The 17360-nt window shown below is 44.4% G+C and overlaps 1 protein-coding gene across 3 annotated transcripts in view; it reads right to left on the bottom strand.

Annotated features, from left to right (window-relative positions):
- Positions 1-14100: 14100 nt before the first annotated feature.
- RBM45 (RNA binding motif protein 45) overlaps positions 14101-17360 on the bottom strand; it is a 109432-nt gene continuing 106172 nt past the window's right edge. For all 3 annotated transcript variants that reach the window (XM_069225422.1, XM_069225423.1, XM_069225424.1), the window contains exon 11: positions 14101-14435. The gene's annotated coding sequence lies outside the window, so the exon portion shown is untranslated. The remainder of the gene's footprint in view (positions 14436-17360) is intronic.

The following is a 17360-nucleotide window of genomic DNA, read 5'->3' as shown; positions in this document are numbered from 1 at the left end:
TGGAGGTGAGTTCTGTGAGGGCTGTCACAATGGATCCATATCCCTTCACAAACCTCCTATAGTACCCAGTCAAGCCAAGGAATGCCCTGACTTGAGTCTGGGTTTTTGGAGCTACCCAGTCCAGAATAGTCTGGATCTTAGGCTGGAGTGGCTGAACTTGGCCTCCACCTACAAGGTGTCCCAAGTAAACCACAGTTCCCTGCCCTATCTGGCATTTGGATGCCTTGATAGAGAGGCCTGCAGATTGCAGGGCCTTCAAAACCTTCTTCAGGTGGACCAGGTGATCCTGCCAGGTGGAGCTGAAGACAGCAATATCATCAAGATAAGCTGCACTAAAGGATTCCAACCCAGCAAGGACTTGATTCACCAACATTTGGAAGGTGGCAGGGGCATTCTTTAAACCAAAGGGCATAACAGTGAACTGATAATGCCCATCAGGTGTGGAGAATGCTGTCTTTTCTTTTGCTCCAGGGGCCATTTTGATTTGCCAGTACCCTGCTGTTAAGTCAAAGGTACTTAAGAATTTGGCAGCCCCTAATTTGTCTATTAGCTCATCAGCTCTAGGAATGGGATGAGCATCTGTCTTGGTGACAGAGTTGAGACCTCTGTAGTCCACACAAAACCTCATCTCTCTCTTTCCTTCTTTGGTGTGAGGTTTGGGGACTAAGACCACTGGGCTAGCCCAGGGGCTGTCAGAGTACTCAATTACTCCCAATTCCAGCATCTTGTGGACTTCCACCTTGATGCTTTCCTTAACTTGGTCAGACTGTCTAAATATTTTGTTTTTGACAGGCATGCTGTCTCCTGTGTCCACATCATGGGTACACAGGTGTGTCTGACCAGGGGTTAGGGAAAATAGTTCAGCAAACTGCTACAGGACCTTCCTACAGTCAGACTGCTGTTGGCTAGAGAGGGTGTCCGAGTAGATCACTCCATCTACTGAGCCATCTTTAGGGTCTGATGAGAGGAGATCAGGGAGAGGTTCACTCTCAGCTTCCTGGTCCTCATCTGTCACCATCAACAGATTTACATCAGCCCTGTCATGGAAGAGCTTAAGGCGGTTCACATGGATCACCCTCTTGGGGCTCCTGCTTGTGCCCAGGTCCACCAGGTAGGTGACCTGACTCTTCCTCTCTAGAACTGGGTAAGGGCCACTCCATTTGTCCTGAAGTGCCCTGGGGGCCACAGGCTCCAGAACCCAGACTTCCTGCCCTGGTTGGAATTCAACCAGTGCAGCCTTTTGGTCATACCACAACTTCTGGAGTTGTTGGCTGGCCTCAAGGTTTTTACTTGCCTTTTCCATGTACTCTGCCATCCTTGAGCGAAGGCCAAGTACATAGTCCACTATGTCTTGTTTAGGCTCATGAAGAGGTCTCTCCCAGCCTTCTTTAACAAGAGCAAGTGGTCCCCTTACAGGGTGGCCAAACAGAAGTTCAAAGGGTGAGAATCCTACTCCCTTCTGAGGCACCTCTCTGTAAGCGAAAAGCAGACATGGCAAGAGGACATCCCATCTCCTTTTGAGTTTCTCTGGGAGCCCCATGATCATGCCCTTTAATGTCTTGTTGAATCTCTCAACAAGGCCATTAGTTTGTGGATGATATGGTGTAGTGAATTTATAAGTCACCCCACATGTGTTTTAGGTATGCGGACATGAAGTTGGTACCTCTGTCAGACACCACCTCCTTAGGGAAAGCCCACTCTGGTAAAGATACCAATGAGGGCCTTGGCTACTGCAGGGGCAGTAGTTGACCTAAGGGGAATAGCTTCAGGATACCTAGTAGCATGATCCACTACTACTAGGATGTACATATTTCCTGAGGCTGTGGGAGGTTCTAGTGGACCAACTATGTCCACACCCACTCTTTCAAATGGGACCCCCACCACTGGAAGTGGAATGAGGGGGGCCTTTGGATGCCCACCTGTCTTACCACTGGCTTGACAGGTGGGGCAGGAGTGGCAAAACTCCTTAACCTTCTGGGACATATTGGGCCAGTAGAAGTGGTTGACTAACCTCTCCCACGTCTTGGTTTGTCCCAAAAGCCCAGCAAGGGGAATATCATGGGCTAAGGTCAGAATAAACTCTCTGAAACCCTGAGGCACTACCACTCTCCTAGTGGCACCAGGTTTGGGATCTCTTGCCTCAGTGTACAGGAGTCCATCTTCCCAATAGACCCTATGTGTTCCATTTTTCTTGCCTTTGGACTCTTCAGCAGCTTGCTGCCTAAGGCCTTCAAGAGAGGGACAGGTTTCTTGTCCCTTACACAGCTCCTCCCTTGAGGGTCCCCCTGGGCCCAAGAGCTCAACCTGATAAGGTTCCAGCTCCATAGGCTCAGTTCCCTCAGGGGGCAGAACTTCTTCCTGAGAAGAGAGGTTCTCTTTTTGGTGTTGTGTTGCAGCGGGTTTCCCAGCTGACTTTCCTTTTCTCTTGGTAGGCTGGGCCATTTTTCCAGACTCCAGCTCTACTTTTTCACCCTGTGCCTTGCACTGTGCCCTAGTCTTGACACACACCAGTTCAGGGATACCCAGCATGGCTGCATGGGTTTTCAGTTCTACCTCAGCCCATGCTGAGGACTCCAGGTCGTTTCCAAGCAAACAGTCTACTGGGATATTTGAGGAGACCACCACCTGTTTCAGGCCATTGACCCCTCCCCACTCTAAAGTTACCATTGCCATGGGATGTACTTTAGTCTGATTGTCAGCATTGGTGACTGGATAGGTTTGTCCAGTCAGGTATTGGCCAGGGGAAACCAGTTTCTCTGTCACCATGGTGACACTGGCACCTGTATCCCTCAGGCCCTCTACACTTGTCCCATTAATTAAGAGCTGCTGCCTGTATTTTTGCATGTTAGGGGGCCAGGCAGCCAGTGTGGCTAAATCCACCCCACCCTCAGAGACTAATGTAGCTTCAGTGTGACACCTGATTTGCTCTGGGCACACTGTTGATCCCACTTGGAGACTGGCCATTCCAGTTTTAGCTGGATGGGAGTTAGAAGTGGTATCTTTCTTGGGACAGGCCGTGTCTCCAGTTTGGTGTCCAGACTGACTACAGTTACGACACCAGGCCTTTTTGGGATCAAAGTTTTTACCCTTGTACCCAGAATTGTTTTGTGAAGAGGCTCTGGGCCCACCCTCCTGTGCAGGTTTTTGGGGGCCTGTAGAAGACTCTACTATTTTTGTTTTTGGCTGTCTCACCACCTTTCCCCTGGGGAGGTTTTGTGACCCCTTTCTTTTGGTCACCCCCTGTGGAAGTTTTGGACACCCTAGTCTTGACCCAATGGTCCGCCTTCTTTCCCAATTCTTGGGGAGAAATTGGTCCTAGGTCCACCAGATGCTGATGCAGTTTATCATTGAAACAATTACTTAATAGGTGTTCTTTCACAAATAAATTGTACAGCCCATCATAATTATTTACACCATTGCCTTGAATCCAACCATCTAGTGTTTTTACTGAGTAGTCTACAAAGTCAACCCAGGTCTGGCTCGAGGATTTTTGAGCCCCCCTGAATCTAATCCTATACTCCTCAGTGGAGAATCCAAAGCCCTCAATCAGGGTACCCTTCATGAGGTCATAAGATTCTGCATCTTTTTTAGAGAGTGTGAGGAGTCTATCCCTACACTTTCCTGTGAACATTTCCCAAAGAAGAGCACCCCAGTGAGATTTGTTCACTTTTCTGGTTCCACAAGCCCTCTCAAAAGCTGTGAACCATTTGGTGATGTCATCACCATCTTCATATTTTGTTACAATCCCTTTGGGGATTTTCAACATGTCAGGAGAATCTCTGACCCTATTTATGTTGCTGCCACCATTGATGGGTCCTAGGCCCATCTCTTGTCTTTCCCTTTCTATGGCTAGGATCTGTTTTTCCAAAGCCAATCTTTTGGCCATCCTGGCTAACTGGATGTCCTCTTCACTGGAGTTATCCTCAGTGATTTCAGAGAGGCTGGACCCTCCTGTGAGGGAGCCAGCATCTCCGACTATTATTTTTGGAGTCAGGGCTTGAGAGGCCCTGTTCTCCCTGGATAGGACTGGTGGAGGGGATTCTTCCTCCAGTTCACTATCATCCTCCTCCTCTGTGTTATCCACAGAGGGGTTGGCTCTATCATACTCTGCCAACAGCTCCTGGAGCTGTACTTTGGTAGGTCTGGAGCCCATTGTTATTTTTCTTATGTTACAGAGTGACCTTAGCTCTTTCATCTGGAGATGAAGGTAAGGTGTGGTGTCGAGTTCCACCACATTCATATCTGTACTAGACATTATTCTTCTAAAAGTTGGAATGCTTTTAAGAATCTAAAACTAGTTCTAGAATCTAATTCAAACTTTTACAAACTTTTAAACTCTACAAGAAATGCTAACAGGGACTAACACAAGGCCCTAGCAGGACTTTAAAGAATTTAGAAAACTTTTTCAAATTGCAAAAATCAATTTCTAATGACAATTTTGGAATTTGTCGTGTGATCAGGTATTGGCTGAGTAGTCCAGCAAATGCAAAGTCTTGTACCCCACCGCTGATCCACCAATGTAGGAAGTTGGCTCTGTATGTGCTATTTCAAAGTAAGGAATAGCATGCACAGAGTCCAAGGGTTCCCCTTAGAGGTAAAATAGTGGTAAAAAGAGATAATACTAATGCTCTATTTTGTGGTAGTGTGGTCGAGCAGTAGGCTTATCCAAGGAGTAGTGTTAAGCATTTGTTGTACATACACATAGACAATAAATGAGGAACACACACTGAGACAAATCCAGCCAATAGGTTTTGTTATAGAAAAATATCTTTTCTTAGTTTATTTTAAGAACCACAGGTTCAAATTTTACATGTAATATCTCATTTGAAAGGTATTTCAGGTAAGTACTATAGGAACTTTGAATCATTACTTTAGCATGTATACTTTTCACATAAAACACAATAAGCTGTTTTAAAAGTGGACACTTAGTGCAATTTTCACAGTTCCTGGGGGAGGTAAGTTATGGTTAGTTTTAACAGGTAAATAAGTCACTTACAGGTTTCAGTTTTTGGTCCAAGGTAGCCCACCGTTGGGGGTTCAGAGCAACCCCAAATTTATCACACCAGCAGCTCAGGGCCGGTCAGGTGCAAAGGTCAAAGAGGTGCCCAAAACACATAGGCTATAATGGAGAGAGGGGGGTGCCCCGGTTCCAGTCTGCCAGCAGGTAAGTACCCGCGTCTTCGGAGGGCAGACCAGGGGGGTTTTGTAGGGCACCGGGGGGGGGGACACAAAGTAGCACAGAAAGTACACCCTCAGCAGCGCGGGGGCGGCCAGGTGCAGTGTGCAAACACGCGTCGGGTTTCCTTCAGTTTTCAATGGGAGACCAAGGGGTCTCTTCAGCGATGCAGGCAGGCAAGGGGGGGCTCCTCGGGGTAGCCACCACCTGGGCAAGGGAGAGGGCCTCCTGGGGGTCACTCCTGCACAGAAGTTCCGTTCCTTTAGGGGCTGGGGGCTGCGGGTGGAGGGTCTTTTCCAGCCGTCGGGAAATGGAGTTCAGACAGTCGCGGTCAGGGGGAGCCTGGGGATTCCCTCTGCAGGCGTCGCTGTGGGGGCTCAGGGGGGACAACTTTGGTTACTCACAGTCGTAGAGTCGCCGGAGGGTCCTCCCTGAGTTGGTTGTTCTCCATCAGTCGAGTCTGGGTCGCCGGGTGCAGTGTTGCAAGTCTCACGCTTCTTGCGGGGAGTTGCAGGGGTCTTTAAATCTGCTCCTTGTAACAAAGTTGCAGTTCTTTTGGAGCAGTGCCGCTGTCCTCTGGAGTTTCTTGTCTTTTTCGAAGTAGGGTAGTCCTCGGAGGATTCAGAGGTCGCTGGTCTCTTGGAAAGCGTCGCTGGAGCAGGGTTCTTTGGAAGGCAGGAGACAGGCCGGTAAGTCTGGGGCCAAGGCAGTTGGTGTCTTCTGGTCTTCCTCTGCAGGGGTCTTTCAGCTCAGCCGTCCTTCTTCTTGTAGTTGCAGGAATCTAATTTCTAGGTTCAGGGAGAGCCCTTAAATACTAAATTTAAGGGCGTGTTTAGGTCTGGGGGGTTAGTAGCCAATGGCTACTAGCCCCGAGGGTGAGTACACCCTCTTTGTGCCTCCTCCCAAGGGGAGGGGGTCACATCCCTAATCCTATTGGGGGAATCCTCCATCTGCAAGATGGAGGATTTCTAAAAGTTAGAGTCACTTCAGCTCAGGACACCTTAGGGGCTGTCCTGACTGGCCAGTGACTCCTCCTTGTTGCTTTCTTTGTTTCCTCCAGCCTTGCCGCCAAAAGTGGGGGCCGTGGCCGGAGGGGGCGGGCAACTCCACTAAGCTGGAGTGTCCTGCGGTGCTGTGACAAAGGGGTGAGCCTTTGAGGCTCACCGCCAGGTGTTACAGCTCCTGCCTGGGGGAGGTGTTAGCATCTCCACCCAGTGCAGGCTTTGTTACTGGCCTCAGAGTGACAAAGGCACTCTCCCCATGGGGCTAGCAACATGTCTCTAGTGTGGCAGGCTGCTGGAACCAGTCAGCCTACACAGATAGTCGGTTAAGTTTCAGGGGGCACCTCTAAGGTGCCCTCTGTGGTGTATTTTACAATAAAATGTACACTGGCATCAGTGTGCATTTATTGTGCTGAGAAGTTTGATACCAAACTTCCCAGTTTTCAGTGTAGCCATTATGGTGCTGTGGAGTTCGTGTAAAACAGACTCCCAGATCATATACTCTTATGGCTACCCTGCACTTACAATGTCTAAGGTTTTGTTTAGACACTGTAGGGGCACAGTGCTCATGCACTGGTACCCTCACCTATGGTATAGTGCACCCTGCCTTAGGGCTGTAAGGCCTGCTAGAGGGGTGTCTTACCTATACTGCATAGGCAGGGAGAGGCTGGCATGGCACCCTGAGGGGAGTGCCATGTCGACTTACTCATTTTGTTTTCACTAGCACACACAAGCTGGTAAGCAGTGTGTCTGTGCTGAGTGAGGGGTCTCCAGGGTGGCATAATACATGCTGCAGCCCTTAGAGACCTTCCCTGGCATCAGGGCCCTTGGTACCAGAGGTACCAGTTACAAGGGACTTATCTGGATGCCAGGGTGTGCCAATTGTGGAATCAAAAGTACAGGTTAGGGAAAGAACACTGGTGCTGGGGCCTGGTTAGCAGGCCTCAGCACACTTTCAATTCAAAACATAGCATCAGCAAAGGCAAAAAGTCAGGGGGTAAACATGCCAAGGAGGCATTTCCTTACATTTGGTATGTGGTGTGGGTTGAGGACAATGTATTGAATAAAAAGTCATCCTCTAGAGGTTCTGTGTGCATGCTTACGTTGTGGAAAGCTGCTGCCCTAGCTAGAACCTGTGTATACGAGGTGCTATCCTCAGGTGGAGAGGGCTTAGATGGGTAGCACTCTGGGTTGTCTGATACTGGGTCATCGTATAGATCCCATGGATCTGTGCCCTGATGTGACTACATACTGTGTGTTGGAGACTGTGCAGTGGGTGTAGCAGGTGGGGAGACAGTTCGTTGAGGAGACTGCTGAGGAGAATGAGTCCATGAGGCTTCGATGATACTTGCGGTCGGGCCGACTAGGCCCAAGTTTGCCACGGGTGCCCCTAAGGGCAGCCGAAGAAGTGTGTCCGCTGGTATCGAGGTGTCGATAATAGATTGGGCTGGTGTGAAGAGGAACACGTCCGAACCCAATGGCGGAAAGAAAACAATCTAAGATGGAGTCGATGCCCATGCGCAATGGAGCCGAAAAGGAGGAGTCACTCGGTCCCGTGACTCGAAAAGACTTCTTCGAAGAAAAATAACTTGTAAAACTCCGAGCTCAACTCTAAATGGCAGGACCTGTGCATAGCATGTGTATCTGCAGCTACACATGCCACCGAACATATATATAATATATATATATATATATATATATACACACACACACACACACACACACACACACACACACACACACACACACACCTAAACGTATTACACAGAAATCACTATTATACAGAAAATGTGGTATTAAACAGTAGACGCGGATGGTGGGGAAAGAGAAATAGCTCACCTTCATCTGAGTAAATGCCTAAGGACTGCTTGGCCAACCGCTGCATCCTGGGACGTTTCCGCATTCAAATAATAATGCTTTGTAAAAGCATGTGTCATTCTCCACGTTTCCGCACGGCAGATGTCAGGTAGGCACATGCCCGAGAACAGTGCACAAGACGTGGAAACTGCTCTAGTTGAATGTGCACTCTCACACGCCCAAAGGTCGACCAGCCTTTTGGTGGCAAAAGGCTATCGTGTTTGAGATCCATTTGGAAACGGTCTGCTTAGTTACAGGATGCCCTCTTCTGGGTGCACTGAAGGCTACGAAGAGTTGGTTTGATTTCCTGATTGACTTCGTTCTTTGTAAGTAGAACTTGAGACATCTTTTCAAGTCGAGAGAATGGAGCGATCTATCCAGCCCAGTTTGAGGTTGTGAAAAGAAAGACTTCAGCACCACTGGCTCATTACAGGGAGTGCAGAATTATTAGGCAAATGAGTATTTTGACCACATCATCCTCTTTATGCATGTTGTCTTACTCCAAGCTGTATAGGCTTGAAAGCCTACTACCAATTAAGCATATTAGGTGATGTGCATCTTTGTAATGAGAAGGGGTGTGGTCTAATGACATCAACACCCTATATCAGGTGTGCATAATTATTAGGCAATTTAACAAAAAACAAATATATACCCATTTCAATTATTTATTATTACCAGTGAAACCAATATAACATCTCAACATTCACAAATATACATTTTTGACATTCAAAAACAAAACAAAAACAAATCAGTGACCAATATAGCCACCTTTCTTTGCAAGGACACTCAAAAGCCTGCCATCCATGGATTCTGTCAGTGTTTTGATCTGTTCACCATCAACAGTGCGTGCAGCAGCAACCACAGCCTCCCAGACACTGTTCAGAGAGGTGTACTGTTTTCCCTCCTTGTAAATCTCACATTTGATGATGGACCACAGGTTCTCAATGGGGTTCAGATCAGGTGAACAAGGAGGCCATGTCATTAGATTTCCTTCTTTTATACCCTTTCTTGCCAGCCACGCTGTGGAGTACTTGGACGCGTGTGATGGAGCATTGTCCTGCATGAAAATCATGTTTTTCTTGAAGGATGCAGACTTCTTCCTGTACCACTGCTTGAAGAAGGTGTCTTCCAGGAACTGGCAGTAGGACTGGGAGTTGAGCTTGACTCCATCCTCAACCCGAAAAGGCCCCACAAGCTCATCTTTGATACCAGCCCAAACCAGTACTCCACCTCCACCTTGCTGGCGTATGAGTCAGACTGGAGCTCTCTGCCCTTTACCAATCCAGCCACGGGCCCATCCATCTGGCCCATCAAGACTCACTCTCATTTCATCAGTCCATAAAACCTTAGAAAAATCAGTCTTGAGATATTTCTTGGCCCAGTCTTGACGTTTCAGCTTGTGTGTCTTGTTCAGTGGTGGTCGTCTTTCAGCCTTTCTTACCTTGGCCATGTCTCTGAGTATTGCACACCTTGTGCTTTTGGGCACTCCAGTGATGTTGCAGCTCTGAAATATGGCCAAACTGGTGGCAAGTGGCATTGTGGCAGCTGCACGCTTGACTTTTCTCAGTTCATGGGCAGTTATTTTGCGCCTTGGTTTTTCCACACGCTTCTTGCGACCCTGTTGACTATTTTGAATGAAACGCTTGATTGTTCGATGATCACGCTTCAGAAGCTTTGCAATTTTAAGAGTGCTGCATCCCTCTGCAAGATATCTCACTATTTTTGACTTTTCTGAGCCTGTCAAGTCCTTCTTTTGACCCATTTTGCCAAAGGAAAGGAAGTTGCCTAATAATTATGCACACCTGATATAGGGTGTTGATGTCATTAGACCACACCCCTTCTCATTACAGAGATGCACATCACCTAATATGCTTAATTGGTAGTAGGCTTTCGAGCCTATACAGCTTGGAGTAAGACAACATGCATAAAGAGGATGATGTGGTCAAAATACTCATTTGCCTAATAATTCTGCACTCCCTGTAATTTGAAAGTCTGATGGAACCCTAGGGATAAACTTAGGGTTGGTACGGAGGGTAGCTCTATCCTCAGTAAATTGTAGAAAAAGCTCTTGGATGGTAAACGTTTGTATTTTGCTGACTCTGCGAGCAGATGTTAGAGCTAAGAGGAGCGCTACTTTCCATGTGAGGCATTTGAGGTCTGCTTTATGGATTGGTTTAAATGGTTCCTGTATTCCTTGTATTCAGTTGCCAAGCTAGAGGCAAGGCTTTAACTGGAGAAACCTGCGGAGTGGCAGGAGGAAGTTCCAGGAGCATCAGGGTACTTGGGGTCGTAACCACTGGCTTGGGAACTACTGCAGGCTGTGGACGGAAGCGTTCCTTATAATCTGCTAGCATGGCTTGCAGGTCAGAAACCAGACCAGAGGGTAAGCACACCATTCCCTGCTGCTGTTGATGAGGTATTGGATCATAGTAGTACTGATCATATTATGAATCATTGTCAGACGAGGATCCTGAGGCTACCGCCGCCGCCATTGAAATAGTGACTATAGTAGATGTCACTGATGATAGTCATCGATGAGAACACCGTCAACGAAGCCACAGATGGTGCAGATCCTGGCTTCTTGAATTTATGTTTGATTTTCAGAGGCAGGCGTAGATTTTTTTGAGGGAATCTGACCATTTTTGGATGCCAGTTTGCTTTTTCTCTGCAGGGCTGCGGATCTTTTGAAGAGCCCTCAGATGATTTTTTTTTTTTTTTTAAACCTTTTTAGGTGGTTCCTGAATATCTGAGCCCTCATTTTTCCTAATGACAGGTGTTTTTTTTAAACAGAGAGCGGGGAAGAAGCACTGTCCTCGTCAAAGGCTGAACGGCCAGTCTTACCTTTCTGAAGCCACCAAAGACGACGACCCTCTTTGTCCTATAAAGTCTTGGTAGAAAACTTTCTACATATTTTGCAGTCCTTGGTCGTATGACTTGGGTATAAGCAGTAAATGCAATTTTCATGTGGATCACCCACAGACAATATTTTCTTCAGACAGGAGGCACAAGATCTAAAAAGGCCTTTTCTCGGTGTCTTTGACATGGCAGCCAGTTTGAAGCACCAAAGAAGAAAAGAGACTTCAAATTGCAGGAAATAAGCTTCCGAGAGAAAACTTTTTGAGCAGAGCTCAAAAGGAGACTCCTCAGCACGACGTGCAGTGGAAAATCTGAGGGAAGGCAGTTACTCACAGGAGGTTCTCGGGGTGGGGCAATGTGATAGGTCCAAACTCAAAACTCAACCAATTTTACTAAATGACTGTGATAGGTTGCTAAACTAAGGCCTAAGGCACGTAATGTGGGTTGTATTTAGGCTTATCTTATACATTCCACTGGGGACTCCAATCTCAACAACGGGGAAGTATTAAGTTATGTGAATCTATAAAAGTTCCAATACTGGAGTAAGCAAGGAAATCGAACACCAACGTTTATAAGAGTTGTTCAAGAACAAACAATAGGCTGAGGTGTGCACCTTCTATTACAATAGGTTTAAATATGCTGGTTTCTGTTTTGATGAGTTCAATGTTGTATGTTTTAACCAAATTATTGTATTCAGACATGAGAATAGTGAAATGTGAAGAAAAAAAAATAATCACGACTAGTTAACATTTGCAATAATAACTGAAGAATGAATTTATTTTTCTTTCAAAGGAAACTTCAGCATTTGCAGAAGCATAAATATGCGGTATTAATAGACGTCGGCCAGAAAAGAAAAAAAAAGAAAGAAAAAAAATCACAATATTTGCAGAGCAATGGCACAGACTACAGCAGAATTAGTTTTCCAGTGTCACACAATAATTCAGTACTACATTCCCCAATAATAAGGTCCCAAGCCCTTCAGTATGCTTGAAAATGATCACAGTTTTCGATTCTCAAAACAGTTATGACATGTCAACTTCAGTTCACCTAAGTATAGGAATAAGTCACATTAGGCATTTGAATAGAACTATGTACATTTGCAGTCCGAGGTTCGTGAGGAAAAAAAAACCAGCTCTGAAGTGTTTCAGGTACATTTGTAAGTAGGTTTTTTTTTATTTGCATTCTGGGACCTGACATTCTGATTTTTTAAAGCTAAGAAGCATGATTAGAAATTCTCAGGATGCAAAGAAGCCTGAATGGATAACACCACAAGTGTGCACCTGTGACTTTAAAGATCTTCCAAACAAATCACGTGGAAGAGGATTACTAATCTTCCTGGAAATGTATGAAGGGACGTTATGTACTTATAACTTATGCTCCTATTTATGCAAAGTGTAGTATTAAATAGGTATTGAAATTTACTGTTGCAATACAAGAGCAAATTGAATGTTTGCGCAGTTGTCAATAAAAAGAAGTGCAATAACGATGGCATAAGTTAACAAGAGGGCACAATAATGTTTGCATTCACCTGGTGAAGGGACGCAGCTGAATAGAAGAGCAAACCAGTGTTCAAAAGTATTAAGATATGTACCTTTACTAACAACTTGAACGGATACTATTTCTCTCAATACATTCATCATCTCCGGTGCATCAGACTAGATGTAGTTGATTTTTGTAAGCAGGGCACCAATCGACGTTAGGTAACTTAACATCTTCTAAAGGCACCTTCCTTTAGCACATTCTCCTTGCCTGCAATAACAGGGTTGAAGGAGGCCACTGGCAAATATGAAGCTAGCTAGGAAACAATCCTTTGCCTATGAGGGGGACTCACATTGTAGATATAAACCCTGTAACCATAACTATATATATTTATTTTAAACTTAACTCTTCCTCCTTTTTCCACGGAGAACAAGAAGGTCAATTTCCCACAGGAAGCTTTCGTCTTCCTAATTACCTGTTGAGGCAGTCACGTTGAACAGGAGCTCCTACTGAGTCAACCATTTTCCAAATGAATGTGCAAAGTCAAGGTTTGAAAAGAGATCGCAACCAGTAATAAGTCAGGGACGAGAAAAGTCAAGGAGAGGTGTGGGGCTGTTAGGATGACAGCGAAGTAGTTAAGCAAGTTATAGGACATTATTTCTTTACTTTAGAGCAGATCAACCCACATGCAGTCATTAAAACTCAATAGAAGCAACGCAAGGAGGGCAAACAACTACACCCTTAAAATGAGGGGGAGAGGGGCAATCAACTTGTTTTCTTCTGATTATACACATCTTTTTATGATTTCTAAAAGTATTCTGTGGTATTTCCTACAGCATCGATCCATAGTTGTGTGAAAAGTTTATTTTGAATACAATGAGAACGCACCAATATTGCACTAAAAGTACTGAATATCTATGTCTGAATCATTCATAGCTATGCATGTCTAAAAATGTTGTGTACATGGTGCATTTGAACTTCGATTGAAGCTTAATTACAAGATGGCTTCCGTTCAGCTTCTTTGAGCTGCAGCACAGCAACTCAGAAAAAGGTTCCAAACATCAAGTCACTGCAAGCAGCATTTCCCTGGTCTTGAGTGACTCGTTAAATCATCTCGAATAGCAAACTCGTCACCAGATGCACATGTCCAAATATAGTTTTTACTAAAAGGCAGACTTTTCCTACCATAATTAGAAAAGCTTTCATGTAAAACAGCTTGCTCTCCATTACATTAGAAGTACTGATAGTGGTGAATATTTATAGCAAATTACATGAATAATTTACCCTCATGAAAATGGAGCACTTCGAGTGCATTTTATTAGGAGGCTTCTGTTGCAGACACTGAGGTGCAGCATAATTCCAAGGTCGCCAGTCTGCAGTTGAGGTCTTCCGGTAGATAAATTATGCTTTAAAATATGTGAAGACTTCTTTATGGAGAGGGAGTGCCTTTGCTGTCTTTCTAACTTCCTGGAAACGTTCATAGCTAAGTATCTACTGCTACAGTGAAGTGTCCGAAAACAAGCACACATAGAATTTACATTTGACCTAAAATGCATTTTCCTAAGTGTAATAATGCAGAACACCTCATAACAGGATAATCAATTAGGGTGCATGGGGAAATATGCATTCAAGGAACTGGTGCTCACAACTTTGTGGTACAGTGTTTACCGCTCTCCTTCAAATTGTACTGTTACATCATCTAACAGTTCAATAAATTTCATAGTCAAAACATGGTAAAACAAAAAGGATGTTTATTTTCTCAAAACACCAATACAATTAAAACCATAATCATAAATTGGTACAACAGGAAAAGACTGTTTGCCTATTTTGCATTGGTTATGTACTTTGTTGTCTTTTTTTTTGTTTTGTTTTTTTAATACATAAAAACGACCATCCGTTTGGTTGTCTTTATTATTTTTGTAGGAGAGAAGATTTCCACAAATGCCTTTTACTATCAACATTAAGGGGGAAAAGCTGTCACTGTCCACAGAGACTGTGTCCCGTCGACTGTGTCCTGTCACGTTTTCAGTCAGTCAGCTGAGGGTCATGTCATTATTTAGTCTGTTCTGCAGAAAGAACACAACACAAGTATGAAAATCATCTGAATGTCAAAACTCTAGACATTTGATTTATAATATGCAAGTAGATACAACAGTTGCATTTGAACTGGAATTTTTACCTGACGTAGCCCACTGTTTAACACTGAAAACGGCAGCTTTCCGGGAACGAGTGTGTGCATTTTAGGTGACTAAAAAAATGTTAACTACCACTGTATGCTGTATGACAGAACATCAAATAAATGAGAAATAATCTCTTACAGTCCACTTCTAGAAGAGTTTTTGATGTTAATTTACATCGCGTCTCAAGAATCCATAAATGTTCTGCCCCAAAATGCCCACAATGGTGATACATATATGGCACCACAGCCTAGCTGAACAATGTGCTCAGAAGGCGCATTGTAGCTTACACTGACGTTTGATCTAACAGCCCGGGTTCTGGACTGTATTCAAACGTGGATTTAAATACACAGTCAGCGCCTTAATGCCTTCAGATCTCAGGCTAAAGCAAACGTTGGATCTACTGGAATTCTGAGGGAGTTGTCTTAGGAAGTAATCAATGTTTCTCCTCTATTTCCCAACTGTTCGCTCTGGCCTAACATCCAGTTAAGCTTGAAAGTACCTCATTCATCCACCTACACAGAGTACAGAGGCCCTCAGAGGTTAACGTTTTCCTCCTCACCTGTCTTTTTTCAGCTTAAAATCAATGCTGCAGCTTCCCATCAAGCTAGTCCAGCCATCTCCACACAGCACCGTCAAATTCGTCAGTGATTGAGGTTAATTACATAGTTAGGATGTTTTTCATCTTCTGTTCAATCATACTTTGGAACGGCAGTCAAATGTAAATGCAGGACCCATAGTGTTCATAAAGCCTCCAATCTACTTTCTACGTATTTTCTCCTTTAAATGATTCTCACACTTCTTATATTTTAAATGATCAGCAATGCTTGCCTCAAGTTGAATTTCTAGCACAGATGATATATGTAAATTAGATCATGCACATATTCACCTCTATTTTGATTTTGGTAATCGTATCACTAAACCTTTTTGTTTGAGATTAAATGCAAAGATGCTTCAACATCAATAACATAGAAAAATAACATAGCAAACCATAGGTATCCCTTTGTAGAAAATAAAAACGAATTCCAATCAAGTACCTTACAATGGAATGTAAGGAAGGCCTTTGTAAAAATAAAAAAAATAAAAATAAATAAAAAAAAGTGCTTAAACAAGCAGGAAGGCCTGGGAAATAAATAAATGAAACTGGGGATAGAAAGTCTGAAAATCATTTTAGATACGAGTCTACTTTTCCAGAAACGATTTGTAAAAATCTGTCTGGGTGGACTCTCAAACACGGTTGTTTCTTAGTGAATTACTTCAATAAGAAGTTAAGCTAAAGTGGCAATGGGTACAAAGGACAAGGTTATTACAAAAATGTTATGCGAATTTTACAAAAAGCTCGCCTCACCGAGATTGACAGATAACCTCACTGACAATCTTGTGCACCTTCACCTACATGACAGACTGTCATACTAAGTCCAGCTGCAGAAATTGCAGAATCTTGCTATTAGTTATCTTTAATACCAGATGACACATTATACGGATTTACACAATTGAGCCCTCGATGCTGCACCAATTTCATATTTTTCCAATGTGGGGAGACCTAAAAGTCCGTGGTGGTGAGGCTAGTGTAGTGTTTTTTCATAGTCAAATGCGCAGAGCTCTGAGCAAATTATAGACTGATATTGCAATTAAATCTTGATTCTGGTATATCTGTCACATTACAAGTATAGTGATACTCAAATTGAATTATCCTACTTAATTAATTGGGTTGTTTAAAATTAAATGAAAACAGCGATTGTGCACAGTCGCTAGTCAATCAATTACTTGCACAAGTCAAACAACAGTAATGTACCTCAACTAAATGAGACTGCAAAGTGGCTAGAATTGCAACAATATTTATTTGTGTGAATGCGGTCAGGGAGAGAGTACTATAGCTTTGCTCAGTTCTTAAATGTAACTTTTGCTTCTACCGCTTCTGGCCTGAAAACCAGGGAGCACTACCACCATCATCGTCTGACTCTTCCAGATTCTCATATTTTTCTTCTGCAGCATGGCCCATACTGGTGGGTGACCACTAGAATGTAAGACATTTAAGAAATCAGAGTGGCTCGTCTACTAACCAGAAAAGAACAAGGCTGTGAGAGCGGAGACTGTTTTTCCAGTAGCACACCTTGCTCTCCCTGAAATTCACGTTTAGTACCCACGTGTCTACCAGCACTGTTATCTAACCTGCATACAGCCACGAATGACCAAAGTCAATGACGTGGCTAGTTAAGCAACAACAATTGTGGGCGGCGGGCTACCTTATTTTCAGCTCCAACGCAGAATTACTTCGATATTCTAGACGGCGTTGACTGACTGCCCAGGGTAGGGAATTAGGACCCTATTGGCTCCAGGGATGGTGGGGCAGTGGGGTCTGATTCCGTCTCATTGGGTTTGTGGGCTGGTGCTAGTAGTATTCCAATAGCTATGATGGGCAATTCCAGTCGGCAAGGTACAACCAATAGCTCCATCTTCAAGGCTGGTCACGCAGATAAAGGATGATGGACTAGTGCTTCAATACCAGCACTGGAGCTAACACCCAGGGATTTTTTGCCAGGGCGAAGTCCCTCAAGACGAAGTTAGGGCAAAGGGCGAACTTGATGCTCCCACATTACTGAATCTAGCTGTGGTGAGGTATTTGAGGAAGCATCAAAGTCTCAAGTTTTTGTCATGGACTGTAGCCGATATGAAGGAGAAACTGAAATATAGTTTCAAGGATATACCACCTATTCCAAAGTCGCTCAGAGCAGTGTCTGGGGAAGGGGAAGACCCCCTGGGGGCCTATCATCTTGGGTGGCTTCACATCAGTGCTGTTTGGTTAGGCAAGCA

The sequence above is a fragment of the Pleurodeles waltl genome, chromosome 3_1, assembly GCF_031143425.1.
Source record: "Pleurodeles waltl isolate 20211129_DDA chromosome 3_1, aPleWal1.hap1.20221129, whole genome shotgun sequence".
Classification (NCBI taxonomy): Eukaryota; Metazoa; Chordata; class Amphibia; order Caudata; family Salamandridae; genus Pleurodeles; species Pleurodeles waltl.
Note: the sequence above shows the minus strand (reverse complement) of the source record. Positions and strands in the feature narration are given on the sequence as shown.